At 40.6% G+C, this 17,067-nt stretch overlaps 1 pseudogene; it reads left to right on the forward strand.

The window, feature by feature from the left end:
* The first annotated feature begins 345 nt into the window (after nucleotides 1-345).
* On the forward strand, nucleotides 346-16,679 carry LOC136679301 (mitofusin-1-like; annotated as a pseudogene).
* Nucleotides 16,680-17,067: the final 388 nt, after the last annotated feature.

Here is a 17,067-nt window from a genome sequence, read left to right on the forward strand (position 1 = left end):
AAGGTGAATTTCTGGCCTTAGTCAGGAAGAGAAGGTAAGCAATCTAGCTGAGCATTAGTGTAAAGATCTCTTCTCTCTTGATCATTACACATTACACACTAAAGTGTAGTGTTTGTGTATTTTTCAACAGTTTGAATATCAGCTTGCTTTGTAGTCCCTGAATGAACAAGTTTATGTTCCACAGAGTGGGTCCCACACATAGTGGTGACCATGTTTTAAAGCCACTGATTCATCCAGGCCACTAGGTGTTAGTGTAATGACTGTTTCATAACACAAACAAGAATCCTTAGTGACAGCCTCTGCTCTTTAAAGCGCAAAATACCTTCTTTATTTCCAGTGGTAAACATGGCGGAGTTGGACGCTTCTCCTTTGCAGCATTTTGTGGTGGCCAAGAGGACAATCAGCACGATTTTTGATCAGCTGCTGGACTTTGTTAAAGAGGGATCTGAGTTTGTGGAGGGTGAGTTGACATAACTCACTATTTTTACTTCAGTATGTCTTTAATTAACAACTGGATTTGTGCTTGTTTCTCTGGTCAACGTCTACATCCTGGTGTAAGCTGGATATTTACACTACAAAACCATGGTTAACCCCATGGATCATACCTATATAGCATTTTGCTATTCCTTTTTATTTTTATTAATTTATTTATTTATTTTGTTTGTTTTCAGTGCCTCCTTCAATTGAATTTAAACAGTAATTATATTACATAGTCTTTATATCATAGTAATTGTTTTATTTTCTAAAGACCTTTGGCTACTCAAATGTGTAACCACCTGAGCTTTAAATGCTAACTGATATTTGATATTTTCTTGAAACTGGCCATGGTTTGACCAAAATTTTACCAAGCGCATGTTTTTTTTTTTGTTTTTTTTCATATTTCTCAATGTACAACCTAAAACATATTCCAATACCTGATATCTTTGCAGAAATTGTTAGTCTGGGGTGTCTTTTAGTTGAACACACAAGCATTTTTGATGGTAATTTATTACATGGAATATTACTGTGACAAAAATAGTAGCATCAGATGACATATTTTTCTTGATATTCTAAACTCAAGGATGTATGACTAATAAAACTCTGACAGTCACAGCCAATAGTTCACGGCCAATTTGGACAATATCCCAACAAATAAAAATAGTTTTGGTACATTGGCAATTTACTCAGCTGCTTATAATAGTAACAATTATAAAATTCTTTTAAAAATATGATGAAATAATACTTATTTTTTTATTTAGAATCCACAAAATGAAAAATGATTTAAGCTTTTTAGTTTATATTTGGTGATCTAACCCAATATAATTTGATTCACTTTGAATCACTATAAATAAACAAAAAGAGTGAACATAAAAAGAACTGCATGCTTTTGCTGAATGACTCGTTTTTTCCGCCTGCAGACAGCGTGGGTTGACGTCGTGACTCAAAACGAAACTGAAAGTAAACACCGTCATTTATGTATTTGAGCAGTAGAATCAGTTTTAATAGCAGAATAAAACATGCATTTTGAAGGAGCTCCTTGTTTTTTAGCTGTTTTTTTCCACATTGGATTACTCCCAGGCTTCACAACACTAGCGCTAATTGAAATGGTAGGATCTGCGGTTTCTAACAGTATGCAGAGCAAACATGAGTTATAAACCTAATAATATAAGTTTTGCTTTTTACAAAGTAGCCCACCATGCTTGACAATGTGTGCTAGTTTGTTTGGGGCATGTCAGTAAGGTCCTACTGTAGGATGTTAGTTCTGTGCACAGCAGTGTTAGCTGCATTCAGCAAATAGCATATTCTAGTCTATTAATAAACTCATAGATCAGAAAATCCAACCATATTTGAGTGGAAAATGTGCTCGGTGTAACCAGATCCACCAGGTTTTTTTCAAAACTCCATTTATATATAATATAATGATATAATTCATTCATTATCTGTAACCCTTATCCAGTTCAGGGTCGCGGTGGGTCCAGAGCCTACCTGGAATCATTGGGCGCAAGGCAGAAATACACCCTGGAGGGGGCGCCAGTCCTTCACAGGGCAACACAGACAAACACACACACACACTTACAGACACTTTTGAGTCGCCAATCCACCTACCAATGCATGTTTTTGGACTGTGGGAAGAAACCGGAGCACCCGGAGGAAACCCACGCGGACACAGGGAGAACACACCAACTCCTCACAGACAGTCACCCGGAGCGGGAATCGAACCCACAACCTCCAGGTTGCTGGAGCTGTGTGACTGCGCCACCGTGCCGCTAATGATATAATATATAATAGCATATATCATATATAATATACTAGGAGCCACAAAATAAACTGATAATACTGAGTCCACAATATGTAGATTTTAGCCACAAGTTAATATACTGTGGCCATGAGAAAATATGAATATACTTTTTGGCCATGCCTTATTAAACACCACCACTGTGTCACCCTATGGGCTCAATAGAAACTCACCATAGACCCAAAATCCCTTTTATGGCATGACACAGACTACAATTTATAATTCATTACATTAGCTTTCTTTGCTAAAAAAGAACCCTGCCTCCAAAAATGCAACTCAAGTGTTTTAAATGAAGTCACAGTAGCTTTTGCAGGTTGAGTTCAGATTAACCATTTTCTTGTGTTTTGTGTGTGTGGGTCTGAACAGAAACATGGAGGAGTGTGGATCTGGAGTGTGTGGCAGAGGAGGAGCAGTGTGTCCAGATTGAGGCCTGCTCCAGAAAGCTGGCAGCTATTAAGGAGGTCCTGGCTCGCAGACACATGAAGGTGGCCTTCTTCGGAAGGTAACTGAAAGAAAAGCACCCCCCCACACACACACACACTCACGCCCGGTGACAGATGTGCTTAACCTGTGGGACTTCACTGTCTGTAAACAGTGCCAGCTGAGAAGGATGGGTCATTAACGTGTTTGTGTCACGGCCACACTGCCAAAAGAAACGAGACACACAGCAAGAAAGTCTTTATTGTGCTTAGAGGGGCGGAGGCACACACGTCCTGTAGTTAATGAAGGAAAATTGTAATCCTATTATTCCTCTGGCTCTGTAATACAGCAGACCACTGAGGGCACTGCAGTTAACACTTTAACCTTCCACATGTTACAGAGGTCTTCAGCCTAATCTCCATCTGTTAAATCAACGTTGTGGCCAGAAGTCTGTGGACACCTGCTATTCGGTTTATTTTAAAATGGTGATGGTAACTGTACTAACGGCATCTGCTACTCTGGGAAGATTTGAAACATGGCTGTGAGGATTTTATGGCAGCCACATCAGCAAGGCCAGGTGCTGGTTTTGAATGATTGGATCTGCATCACAAACACCATTCCAACTCATCCCAAAGGAATTAGACGGAGAACAATTATATTAGACAAAACTCTTCTGCTGCTTCACAACCAAATTCTAAGGGAATTATTATCCCTCTGACTGACAGTTGGCGCTGGGCATGATGAACTTTGGCTGATGTGTGACTGCTCCAGACCTGTCCTAATGAATTTGAGCTTGTTATTCAAAGTGCTTTAAAAAGAAAACATACAAATGAGATATAAAAGGAGATTGGACACAAATTCATCAAAAATATTATCTAATGTTAAAAAAGTAAAATATAAATTGGAAAAATTCATTCATTCATTCATTGACTGTAACCGCTTATTCATTTTGAGTCGCCAATCCACCTACGTATGTTTTTTCTTTTTTGGACCATGGGAGGGAACCAGAGCACCTGGAGGAAACCTGTGCAGTCACCGAGGGAACACACCAAACTACTCACAGTCACTCATACCCTAGGAACTGTGTGACTGTGACACTACCTGCTGCACCACCGTGCCACCCTCGGATAAAATTGAATAAAATATTTTCTTAAAAATCAGTGAAGAGTTAGAAAAACATAGACTGCATAAAATAAACTCCAAGAATAAATAGTAACACACCAAGACCACACAAGTGTTTTATATGAGCAAAGACTTCAGTGTTGATTTGTAGGGTGACATTAAGACAGGACTGGAGTGTGGATGTACGATATGTATGTTATAAAGCTGAGGTGCTGAAGTAGACCCTGGAGTTCAGGTCTGTTTCTGAATGTTTTTGCAGGACGAGTAATGGTAAAAGTACAGTGATAAATGCCATGCTGAGGGAGCGTGTGCTGCCTAGTGGAATCGGTCACACCACAAACTGCTTCCTCAGCGTGGAGGGAACGGACCGAGAACTCGCCTACCTCACCACCGAGGACTCAGAGGAGAGGAGGAATATCAAGGTAGAAAACAGATGAACTGCATCCAAATCTTTGTGGACACTTTTTGAATTAGTCAACTCATTTATTATAAGTTTCACCCACTGTGGACTCAATTCAGCTGCAGCTTGTGTAATTTCCATAGAAAGGCATAAGCTAAACGTCACCATTCTCAATGCCAAGTGTCAGACAGAGGGGTCTAAAGCCCCAGCACTGATTGAAGATGAACATCCATCCAGCAATGATCCAGGACTAGTCAGCAACAGCAATACCCGACCTTAATATTCACTTACCATACTAGTCTCATTGGTGAATGCCATCAAATCCTCACAGTAATGTTCCAACATCTAGTCTAACGCCTTCCTCAAAGAGCACAGTATAGGCCAGGGATGTCCTAAAAGAACTTTTTTTCTGTGTCATTTTCCTGCAGACGGTTAATCAACTAGCTCATGCTCTGCACATGGACAGAAACCTGGACTCTGGTTGTTTAGTGCGGGTTTTTTGGCCCAAGACCAAGTGCGCCCTGCTGAGGGACGACCTGGTGCTGATGGACAGGTATGGACACACACACACACACACACACACACACATACACACAAATACACATATGCAAGCAGTTTCCAAACAGTTCTGGCTGTGGGTCAGCAGACGGCTCTCTGGACGAAAGCCTGGCCGCTCTTGGCAGACACTCAGACGTCTGTGAGGCTTAATATGTTGTACACGAGATTAAAATGATGTGCTGATGTAACTAATGAACCGGCTCTGTGTTTGCTCTCAGTCTCTCAGCACTCTATCTGCCCTCCACTGAGGGGGGCTCTCTTTTTATTGACCTTTCAAATGGCCAGAGACAACCTAACATTTATAACCATAGAATAACTAGAATTCTATGTATTAAGAGCCATGAATGTATGTATTAAACCTTACTTTTTAAAAAGCTTTAAAAAAAGCAAAAAGCTCAGTCTGATATTTGGCATTTTTAAATCTCTATTATAAGCATTATTTAACATTATTCTATAACTTTGGTACATAACCCAAAGAGATTAAAATAAGAAAGTATTGCAAGTATGTATTATTTATTTATATTAAGAAATATGTTATTAAATCCTGTCTGTGAGGAGTTGGCGTGTTCTCCCCGTGGCCGCGTGGGTTTCCTCCGGGTGCTCCGGTTTCCTCCCACAGTCCAAAAACACACGTTGGTAGGTGGATTGGTGACTCAAAAGTGTCCGTAGGTGTGAGTGTGTGTGTGTGTTGCCCTGTGAAGAACTGGCGCCCCCTCCAGGGTGTATTCCCGCCTTGCGCCCAATGATTCCAGGTAGGCTCTGGACCCACCGCGACCCTGAATTGGATAAACGGTTACAGATAATGAATGAATGAATGAATGTTATTAAATCATAAATAATATGCTATTATTTTGTTTTTAATGTTTTAATGTGTTGTTGAGTTATCTGCACTTGGATCAAGTTTGAAATACAAACCATTCTGTCTATTGAGTTTATCTAAAGTCAGTTTAATATAGCTTTACTCTAGATATTAGATCATTAAAATGTGTTTCTAGATATTGTGTACTTCTCTCTTTTCATCTATCAATGTATATGTCTATACAATTTATTACAAACTGAATCTCAGTCTAAATAAATTAGCACTTTGGATTATTGGATGTCAGTGACTTAAAATTTAACTCGAGCAATTCATTCGATTTTTACCACATTTAAAAAGGTATATTTGTAAGTATATTATGTAATAATAACAATTCTTATGAAGTTCTCAGTATTAATGGATTCTATGAACTTACCTCCACTTTTATATTTTAACTGCTACTGATTAGAAACCTGTGTAGCCATTCTGATTAAATAATTTTACACATGTAGCATCTTCAAAAATGTTTATTTAGTAACATTTGTAGCGGTGCTGAAAGTGGCCCTGATGCTCCTACAGTCCAGGTACAGATGTGACCTCGGAGCTGGACAGTTGGATCGACAAGTTCTGTCTGGACGCTGATGTTTTTGTGCTTGTGGCCAACTCAGAGTCCACTCTCATGAACACAGTGAGTGGAAAAACCTTCACAGCTACATCACATCATCACTTCATCACCTCTCAGATCTAACCGTGTTGGTCTGGACTCTTTGTCTTTGTCTTTTGTCTGTGTTCTACTTTTAAGGAAAAGCATTTTTTCCATAAAGTGAGCGAGCGCATTTCAAAGCCCAACATCTTCATCCTAAACAACCGCTGGGACGCGTCTGAGACCGAGCCAGGGTATCTGGACAGTGTGAGTGAAAATCTTTAGGGGTTGTGCACTGATTTTATAAATAAACAAATAAGTAACAGTTATAATATACAACTGACACTGCAACAAAGTGCTTTACACCTTCAGCAAACAAAAAGAGTCAAAAGAAGGACCAGGCAACAGGTTAAATGAGTTCAAATGAACAAAGAGTCAGGAGAAATATCAGAGAGCATGTGAAAAGTAAACAACAAACACCCCAATCAAATAAATAAATACATCTGGATTTGCTGTATCCACAGGTGTGAGTGTGTGAGTGACTGGGTGAGTGTATGAAATTGTCCACAGATGAGAGTGTGTGAGTGACTGGGTGAGTGTGTGAAATGGTCCACAGGTGTGAGTTGACTGGGTTCACAGATGGGTTTAAACCCTCTCTCTTCATGTTTCTCAGGTGCGGAAGCAGCATATGGAGCGGTGTGTGAGTTTTCTGGTGGATGAGCTGAAGGTGGCGACCCCTGACCAGGCGACTGACCGCATTTTCTTCGTCTCGGCCAAAGAGGCTCTGAGTGCCAGGATCCACAGAGCCCAGGGCATGCCAGAGTCTGGTGGGTTCAGTAAATACCACGTTTTATAAATGAATGGTGTCTCCTTTTTCCAATTTTTGTAGGAGAAACCTTTATGTGGCAGAAATAAATGTGGTAATTAGTGTAGTGTTGTGGGTATACTGCTGCCTATTCAGAAGACTAGGGTTCAATCCTAAATTGTTAGCCATTGCCAAGTCCAACCAAAAGCTGGTCTCCATTGATCACACATAACCAGGGAGTGTGAGGGTTAGCACGTGTTTCCTCTGAGACTCAAGAAACCAGACACTGCTTCTTTTCAAACTGCTGCTAATGTACTGCTACTGGACAGTGATAGCAAGCCAGGGGAGAGCGCCAAGTGTCCAGATGTGTCACATCAGCTGACAGACACACACACTGGTTTTACACTGTGAAGCAATGAAGAGATGGTGGACCATCTCACTCACAAACCTGAAGAGCATGGTCAGATATGAGCTTGTGAACTCCCGGTGATTGAACCAGCAGTATGTTTGTGTGTAACTTAAAATGCAGATAGAAATGCATAATTCTAAGCCAAATCTAAATATAGGTGTGTGTGTGTGTGTGTAGGATAAGTATTTTCTGTACAACAAATCGGCCCCAGGTCAAATCTGATTAAAACTGATTATCCCTAATAAATTTGGTCAGCTTTATTATGAAGAGTCTTGGTCTAGCATTAGCATTAGCTTCCTACTATTTATAGGATAATTTACAGTAGCTGGATCGAGGAAGGAGTTTTAAGATGAATTGCTGAATAATAATTCTTCAGGTTACAGGGTTAAGGTTCTTTCTTCTCTCCACTCTGTTTTGGAAGAAGCCCAGGAAAAAAATAAAGAATAGCCAAACTGAATATAAGTCATCAGACATTACTAATAATTCATGTGTGAGGTCATCAGAGTCAAACGGTGTGAAGTGTGAGCCTGAATGTGTAACCTCACAGAAGTGAGTTGTACACTGCTGGACTGTATCATGGAGATGAAATTGTGCATGATCTTATGATCTCTTTCTTATTTTTACATTTCTAGGTGCTGCTCTGGCCGAAGGCTTCCAGGAGAGACTGCAGGAGTTCCAAAGCTTTGAGAGAACGTTTGAGGTGAGGTGGTTCAGCTCCAGAATAATCACCGTCTGGACAAAAAAGAAAGACTGAAAACAATTAAGATGAAGGGAGGAGTGAGCTTGGAAAATCCTCTGGAAAACAGCTCCTGGCCCACATCTCTTTGTTATTTAGTCTAGGCCAGAGATGTGTGAAAAGCTTTCTTCCCAGAAGTGGAGCCGTGATGTGATGACTGTCCCTCCCCTGGCTCTGTGAAGTGTGAGATGCTTGGCCTTCCTCATAGATTCCTCTCTGGCGAGGTTTGAGTGCCTCATCCTTGAGATAAACTAGTTTCTACCTTTAGCGAGTGCTGAGACTTCAGCGGAGAACTGCGTGTGGGAGCTCATCCTCCACACCTTGTGTTTGTTTCAGCTGGAACTTTTCTACGGGCCCAAACTTTTTTACAGTTTCAAAACAGTCATTTGGTCTTTTCACACAAAGCTTTGTCCAATCTGTTGATGATATTACGTGTTGTAGAGTTAAATCTACAGTTAAGTGCATGGCACTTAAAATGCTGCATTATTTACTGCCACTTTTTTGACAAAGCCTTGACTCTCTTTCACACATAATACACACCTTTCTGTTGTCATTTACATTTTATGTTTTGTCCCAACTGTTTTTGGAATTGGGTTTGCACTGTAGGATGTTAATATTGAAGTAGAATTCTTCTCCTCTTTTTTTTTTTTTGGGGGGGGGGTCTTGCCTGTATGAGGATATCCATATATTTTTATCAACGAGTAAAATTAAATTATGTGGTAAAAAAAAGTAATTCCAAAACTGATATTTTCCAAAATGTACTTTTCCATCTTCAGTGGGAGGATGTAAGACTTGTGCATTCAAATGTGCATTAAATTTATTTCCATGGGTAATATCCTGTCATTATTCAAATGAAGCGATGGTTTTGCATCATTATGGCATTAATCTGAAGACTCTATTTAACACCAGGTCCATCTCACAGTTTGCATCATTGTTTTCTCTGTGTGTAATGTTGTTTGTGGTGTTTCTGACTTGTCTGTTTCTTAGGAGTTCATCTCCCACTCCTCGGTAAAGACTAAGTTCGAGCAGCACACGATCCGAGCCCGGCAGATCACAGAGTCCATCAAAGCCAACATGGATGCCATTAACATCACATCTGCTGAAAAGAAGTGAGTTCTGAGCTCTTTTTTGGGCTCAATTTAACAAAATTCATTCATACACGGTGGGTAGTGCTGGGTGATAAAGCGCTATCAATTTGTTTCGTGATAAATTTGTGCTTGAAAACGATGATAAGCTTTGGGTAATAGACCTCAATAAACCTTCATTTCTAATCCCAGTTAGCACAGCCAGCTGCACACCAACAGGCGCGTATACTCATGCTATTATGGTAAATGAACAAAGGAGACCGCATAAACATGAGAATACAAGACTATAATAGGTTTAATTCAAGTGTTTGTGTGTGTTTTTTTTTTTATTGTTTACAGCTCAGCATTTGGGAGTATTTATTCATTAATTTATTATTTTAATCTCTTCTTAATATTTTAGCTTCTTTAAATTCTTGAGGTGGTAATGCCCTAAGAATGTTTTTATGACACAAGACATAAATATCATTACATTTTTGTGGTAAGAAAATGTTCCTTTCCTTTTGAGTAATGTGGGTATGTGTGTGTGTGTGTGTGTGTGTGTGTGTCTTTTGTCACAGTGTGACAAATCTTTAATATTTTGATAAATGTTGAGATCAATCAATATAGAAAAACTTCAAAGGAATAGAAAAGGAATGAGGAAAATGTGGGTAAACAAAAGAGCGGCTCAGGCTCCACGGAAAAACAACACCCATGGGCATGTGGATCTGGATTCATTTTTATTGATGAGGTGACAGAACCAACAGGAGAAACTCTAACATGAACAGATGTTGGACTATTTCTTTTAGGATTTAATGATATTCAGCTCTGTAAACCTGAGTGAGGTGAGGTACTGGCATTGGGAGATTAGTTCTGGAAATCTATAATGTTCACATACAGTCAAATGTGCACATGCAGCTTGTATAATCTCCATAGAAAAGAATTAAAAGAGAAATGGATGCTCCTAAAGTCACCTTGCTCAATGGCAAGTGTTGGCTAGAGGGGTATATCCACCCACTCCCCCAGCATCAGCTTGTGGAGCAGTGGGACTGAGTTCTCTGGAGTGATGTTCATGATACTCATGAATTTTGTAGCTCCAGCTGAAGGTGAGAAGCTGAAGTCTTTGGACCTCTCTCTTCAGGGTTCTGTCTCTGGAGGAAAGAGAGGCTCTCCTGGATCGCCTGGAGTTTGTGCGCAATCAGCTCAATTTCCTGACTGAGGAAACCAAAGACAGGATCAAGGTCATTGCTGATGACGTCTCAGCCAAGGTACAGAGCCACATGAGCAGATAGAGTTCACTGTTTCCAAGAAAAGCTGTAAGATTTGCAGATTGCTTAATTTTACTGCTGTTATTCTTCAGGTCGCTAGTGCCTTGCTGGAGGAGATTCACATCTTGTCTGTAATAGTGGATGAGTTCTGCTCAGATTTCAGCCCTGCACCTGATGCCTTGGCCATGTACAAAGCTGTGAGTCCCAGTAAATACTCTCTTCTGATGTCCGAGTCATTCACGAGTGTATTCAAAAAATTCAGAAGATGTTTCCTCACCATTTGCTGCTCTCCAGTCTGTTTTTGTGCTGAAAACCAGTCTGATGTGTTTACAAAGGCCCATTGTCTATAAATGAGTGAACCCAGTAAACATTTAGCAGTTGATTCAACGTTAAAATAACGTAATGACTGCCGTCTAATCAACGTTCTCCTAAGGTTGAAAATGAAAGTTGAAAAGACATCCAAACACAGACATTGAAAAGACGACTATTAGACGTATTTTGGACGTACATTGACGTTATTAATTGGTCACCACTTAACTAACTTATTAAGATGGATTTTGGACGTCCATTTACGTTTAAAATATGTTCTTGACGGACAGACTACTTTTAGACCTATGTTCATGTTTAATTTGTCACTGAGGATTCTAAAACGTCGCCGCCTTAAGAGGATTTCACAGGAAGCGTCTTAAAGTCTGGTCACTGTGTAGAGTCTGGGAAATGATGATAGATATGTGATTATTTAAGCCCCAGCACAGAAGTTTTGAATTGTTGATATTTAGTTGCAACAATTTAGTTAATGTGTTGTAGATATTTAGTTAATGTGTTGTAGATATTTAGTTAATGTGTTGTAGATATTTAGTTAATGTGTTGTAGATATTTAGTTAATGTGTTGTAGATATTTAGTTAATGTGTTGTAGATATTTAGTTAATGTGTTGTAGATATTTAGTTAATGTGTTGGCCAGTTCTTAACCCAGGTTGGGGGTACAAGGCCTGCTCCACATGACTGTCTGTGAGGAGTTTGGTGTGTTCTCCCTGTATCCGTGTAGGTTTCCTCCAGGTGCTCTGGTTTCCTCCCTGTTCAAAATCACACGTTGGTAGGTGGATTGGCTTCTTGAACCTGTCCATAAGTATGAGTGTGTGAGTGTGTGTCACCCTGTGGAGGACTGGTGCCCCCTCCAGGGTGTGTTCCCGCCTTGTGCCTAGTGATTCCGGGTAGGCTCCGGACCCACCACATACCTGAACTGGATAAGCAGTTACAGACAATGAATGAATGAACAGTTCTTAAACTGATTTTAGTTGTTTCAGAAATCTCCTTAAATGGTATCTCTGCTTGATGCATGCCACTAATTTAATCTTTCTGAAACAGATTAATGCCTTTTCCATGACCACAGGATGGACCACGACCACTGCATCAGTTAGAGTTAAATAACTTGTTGCCAGCTGATACATAATCACCCATGCAGTAATTAACTAATGGGAGGCTCTTACCTAATTGCTCAGTTAAATCCGGGGGGTGGGGTGGGTTGGGGGGGGCAGTTGCTCTATATTGAAATATATTTAAACTTCTTTTTACAGAAAATGATTGCGTACATAGAGCAGAGGATGGTGAGGAACCTGGCACTTCGATGCTCCAGCAGCATTGGGGGTTTTGTGCTCTCATCTCAGAGAGACTTTATAGGTACAAGCAAACACAAATGGACCGATTGATATGTTAGTTTCTCACATGTACACATACTGTTTATTTGATCAATTTAACAAACTGGTGCTAAACACAAACACTATCCTGATATGTAAATGTAATTCATTTTATATTTAATATTTGTCTAATATCTTCATATATATATATATATATATGTGTGTGTGTGTGTGTGTGTGTATGTGTGTGTATTTAGGAAATTAACCAAACATGTAATTTGACTAGTGATGTCATAATCAGGCTATGACGCTGTATCTTTGTAGATTGTATATTGATTGATAAATACAGCAAGAGAAATGAGAAATGCTAATGGTCTTCTCACATTAACATTCAAGTTAATAATGTTGTTCAATGTCCTGAGCAGTGACTATTTTGGCTGACAGCATTGGTGTATAACTATATGGTTATTATCAATATATATATAAGGTTCAAAGACTATTGTCCATTGCCTATCCTCTCCTCTAGACACCATCAGTCCTCTGCTGCCCCCTGCTGCCCGATGTCACCTGCACATGCACCTTCCAAGCAGGAGGTTTGAGATGAACTATGAGCTGAACATAAACACTCTCTGTGCGGACTTCCAGGAGGACATAGAATTTCAGTTTTCTCTCGGCTGGACGGCACTGGTCAACCGTTTCCTTGGGCCGGCTAAAGCCAAGCAGGCTCTGACCATTCTGGACAAGAACCTCAGAGTAAAGCATATATGACCAACTGTTTTCTTGTGTGTGTTTGTGTGTGTGTGTGTGTTTGGAGGTGGGGGTTGATATAGGGCACAGATATTCTCTGTGTCACTTTGACCCAGTTTGACTTCTCTGAAGAAGAGTTTTCGCCAAAACATCTTTTGCTGCCTTGGAGCTCAACACACATGGAGGAGAATATTATCTGCCCAGTTATGTTATCTCAGCATACAAATAACCCACACTGGAGTGTGATGGGAGAGGGAGGGTGCCTCTAACATACGTGGACTATGATTACATGTAAAAACTTTCTGTGCAGACACGTCGAGAGGATTACACTCTGCAGACGTAACTGTTATCTTAAATTCTGAGTTAAATTCCTTTAAATCTGAGTTGTTGTTATTTGCCTCTGATCTCAGGCGTCCTCTCACTGTGCTCCAGTTGGAACCCATGCCCAGGAGGAGATTGCCGTTTCCATGGCGAACGGACTGGCCTCGCTCACCTCCCGGGCGTCCATGAGTGTACTGGCCATTGGTGGAGTGGTAATGTACTATATCTGTCCAAACCTTTTTAGCACCCATTTACCTGTGAAGATTTGATAGCCTTCAGTCATAAGGTCATGTACGGATGTTGGATGATTAGTTCTGGATCACAAACATCACTCCAGCTCATCCCAAAGGTATTGGATGGAACTCTATCACTCCAGTGAACATAGATGCAGTAATTTACAGCCCAGTACTGAGAAGGGTTATACCTCTCTAGACATTAGCTGGTATGTGCAGCTGCTCCAAACATTGTATACACACAATGTTTCCACCTTAAAGGGATAGTTGGAAAAGTGTAAGGTGTTGGTCTTCTTGCAGGTGTGGCGCTCGGTGGGCTGGAGGTTCATTGTCTTTTCTGTAAGCCTCTACGGTCTGCTGTACTTATACGAGAAGCTGACATGGACCAACAGCTCCAGAGAAAAAGCCCTGAAGCAGCAGTTTGTGGATTTCGCCACTCAGAGGCTGCAGGCAATCTCCCATATCACCAGCAGCAACTGTGGCCTCCAGGTCCAACAGTGAGTGGACAATCCAGTGATCATTTTTCTTAATAGCAATAAAGCGCACTAGACATATTTAACTGTTCCTCCATCCTATATTAGCACCAGACTTGAACAACTGCTGCTTTGAACAACGCCTTTTACACTCGAGATAATGCGTGAGAAGGAGTCTAGCCATTCACTTGTAACATAACAGAGGATTAGTAACACCTACAATAACAGTAACTTTTTTCAGAAGGCTTTAAACTATTGGTTGGTAGAATTCTTTGAGGATTTGATGGCATTCAGCCAGGAAGATCTAACCATCTGAATCACAAACCGCACTCAGGCTTCATTGCAAAGGCACTGGATAGAGCACTCTAGAGAAACACTTGTATCCATACTTCACAAAAGCTGGATTCACCGTTTAAAAAGGGAGAATACACACATTCACACCTAGAGTATATCATCCGAACCGAAGGTCACTGTCTGTGTTTTTGCGCAGGGAGCTGGTGGGGGTTTTTTCCCGCATGTGTCAGCAGGTGGATAAGAGTGAGATGGAGCTGGAGACGGAGATCCGTAAACTCAATGCCAAGATCCAGCGTCTGGACAGCGTCCAGAAACACTCCAAAACTCTCAGGTACATGAGAGACTGAGCAGGAGTTTACAGAATATACACGCTCATTCAGCACATTGTTGTAGGGCCGGACCGATAGATCATATCACCGATCTGTATTCCCTGTGAATCTGAACCTATTTTCCGATATTTGTTATTATACTTTAGCAAACTATGAGTAATTCATATCTGAATTTTTATTTAAAAATTATATTGTACAGTATCAGTTATTGGAAATTTTGTTTTGTATTTTTATTTTTGTTCATTTCCTGCAGATACAGTGCCTTGCGAAAGTATGCAGCCCCCTTGAACTTTTCAACCTTTTGCCACATTTCAGGCTTCAAACATAAAGAATCAACAACCAGTGGGACACAATCGTGAAGTGGAATGAAATTTATTGGATGTGTCAAACTTTTTTAAAAATGTAAAAACTGAAAAGTGGGGCGTGCAATATTATTCGCCCCCTTGCGTTAATACTTTGTAGCGCCACCTTTTGCTGCAATTACAGCTGCAAGTCGCTTGGGGTATGTCTCTATCAGTTTTGCACATCGAGAGACTGAAATTCTTGCCCATTCCTCCTTGCAAAACAGCTCGAGCTCAGTGAGGTTGGATGGAGAGCGTTTGTGAACAGCAGTCTTCAGCTCTTTCCACAGATTCTCGATTGGATTCGGGTCTGGACTTTGACTTGGCCGTTCCAACACCTGGATACGTTTATTTGTGAACCATTCCGTTGTAGATTTGGCTTTATGTTTTGGATCATTGTCTTGTTGGAAGATAAATCTCCGTCCCAGTCTCAGGTCTCTTGCAGACTCCAACAGGTTTTCTTCCAGAAGGGTCCTGTATTTGGCCTCATCCATCTGCCCATCAATTTTGACCATCTTCCCTGTCCCTGCTGACGAAAAGCAGGCCCAAACCATGATGCTGCCACCACCATGTGTGACAGTGGGGATGATGTGTTCAGGGTGATGAGCTGTGTTGCTTTTACGCCAAACATATCGTTTTGCATTGTGGCCAAACAGTTTGATTCTGGTTTCATCTGATCAGATCTCCTTCTTCCACATGTTTGGTGTCTCCCAGGTGGCTTGACTTTTTATGGATATCTTTGAGAAATGGCTTTCTTCTTGCCACTCTTCCATAAAGGCCAGATGTGTGCAGTGTACGACTGATTGTTGTCCTATGGACAGACGCTCCCACCTCAGCTGTAGATCTCTGCAGTTCCTCCAGAGTGATCATGGGCCTCTTGGCTGCATCTCTGATCAGTCTTCTCCTTGTTCGAGATGAAAGTTTACAGGGACGGCTGGGACTTGATAGATTTGCAGTGGTCTGATACTCCTTCCATTTCAGTATGATTACTTGCACAGTGCTCCTTGGGATGTTTAAAGCTTGTGAAATATTTTGTATCCAAATCCAGCTTTAAACTTCTCCACAACAGTATCTCGGAGCTGCCTGGTGCGTTCCTTGGTCTTCATGATGCTCTCTGCGCTTTGAACAGAACCTTGAGACTTGATTACACACAGGTGGATTATACTTATCATCATCAGTCATTTGGGACAACATTGGATCATTCAGAGATCCTCACTGAGCTTCTGGAGTGAGTTTGCTGCACTGAAAGGAAAGGGGCTGAATAATATTGCACGCCCCACTTTTCAGTTTTTTATTTGTTAAAATTTGACACATCCAATAAATTTCATTCCACTTCACGATTGTGTCCCACTTGTTGTTGATTCTACACAAAAAAATAAAATTGTATATCTTTATGTTTGAAGCCTAAAATGTAGCAAAAGGACACTCTCTTCTCTTCTCGAACTGAGACACACCTAAATAAGACAATTTATGGAGTATTGTTAAAAATGGCTCAGTATGTAAAGCTGTTTTTTAACTGTCTGAAGGTGTTTACTAATTTCACCATGAACTCTGTTCTGTCTGTAGGAACAAGGCCACGGATCTGGAATCGCAACTGGATTCTTTCTCGGCGCAATATCTAAACACACAGCAGTAGAACTAGAGTAAAACTGACCCCCCAGTGCTGCTCACATTCACTTAAACCTACTCATCATTTTTTACAAATCACTAAATGCAATTCTTTTCCGTTAATGTCATTTTGATTGTCTATGTTACTCCTTAAATTATTTCTATTTAAAAACTGTATTTTTGTCTGTTAATAACAAAATATCATTTCTAACATATATTTCAACCAGAGTATTTTAAAACACGTCTGATTTTCTCCGAAATTATTATTTGTTGCCTATTTCACGTGGTCATTTAGGACTCTCCCATCACACACACTGCCACCTACATGAGAAAGTGAAGGAAATCATGTGTTTCCTCTGACAGTTTTCTGGAAAGTTCAATTTCTTTAACTACTGTTGCTATTAATTCTAGGGTAATTGTTTGCTACATTTTTTGTGGCATATTGTGTCAGGGAAAGGTAGCATATAAATGAATACTCATTCATTCATTCATTATCTGTAACCCTTATCCAGTTCAGGGTCGCGGTGGGTCCAGAGCCTACCTGGAATCATTGGGCGCAAGGCAGGAACGCACCCTGGAGGGGGCGCCAGTC

Source organism: Hoplias malabaricus, chromosome Y (genome assembly GCF_029633855.1).
Source record: "Hoplias malabaricus isolate fHopMal1 chromosome Y, fHopMal1.hap1, whole genome shotgun sequence".
Lineage (NCBI taxonomy): Eukaryota > Metazoa > Chordata > Actinopteri > Characiformes > Erythrinidae > Hoplias > Hoplias malabaricus.